The sequence below is a fragment of the Aureococcus anophagefferens genome (genome assembly GCF_000186865.1).
Source record: "Aureococcus anophagefferens unplaced genomic scaffold AURANscaffold_7, whole genome shotgun sequence".
NCBI classification, from domain to species: domain Eukaryota; class Pelagophyceae; order Pelagomonadales; family Pelagomonadaceae; genus Aureococcus; species Aureococcus anophagefferens.
In genome coordinates this window covers 2,166,305-2,166,908 of record NW_008705567.1, presented here as the reverse complement: position 1 = coordinate 2,166,908, position 604 = coordinate 2,166,305, and the positions used below count along the sequence as shown (strand labels likewise).

General features: G+C 73.8%; 1 protein-coding gene across 1 annotated transcript in view; it reads right to left on the bottom strand.

Moving 5' to 3' along the window:
- Positions 1-604, bottom strand: part of AURANDRAFT_2677 (hypothetical protein) — a gene marked incomplete at both ends in the record, with an annotated part of 5,081 nt that overhangs the window by 4,171 nt on the left and 306 nt on the right. The window lies entirely within an intron of this gene.

Here is a 604-nt window from a genome sequence, read left to right as displayed (position 1 = left end):
CGAGGGCCGCGGGGTCCGCGCGCTTGATCAGCGCGCACGCGGCCGCGGGCGCGTCGCGGAGCTCCGCGGCGTCGACGCAGCCGCGCAGCAGCAGCGAGCAGAGCGCGTCCGCGCGGTCGTCGCCCGAGCCCTTCTCGTGGGCGACGCCGACGACGCCCGGCGAGTCGATGAGCGTGAGCTTCGAGTCGAGCTTCACCTCCTTCAACGACTTGGTGAAGCCGGGCGTCGCCGACACGGCTCCGCTCCCCGCGTCGCGCTGCGAGCCGTGGTCCGCGCCGCGCCGCGCGCCCACGAGGGACTTGATCACCGACGACTTGCCCGCGTTCGGGAAGCCGACGACGCCGACCACGAGAGCGCCGGGCCGCCCGCCGGACTCGTCGCGCGCGTAGTTCTTCAGCAGTTGGAGCAGCGAGTCGACGCCGAGCGCGGACGTGAGCGCGCGCGCGTCGTCGCAGACGGCCGCGTCGCGCGATTTGTCCAGCGGGTTCACGCCGGACGCGCCGCCCTTCTGCGTGCCCGCCTTGAACGCGACGACGGCCAAACCCGTGGACCGGAGCGCGTCGAGCCATTTCGTGGCGACGTCGCGGGGGACCAGATCGACCTT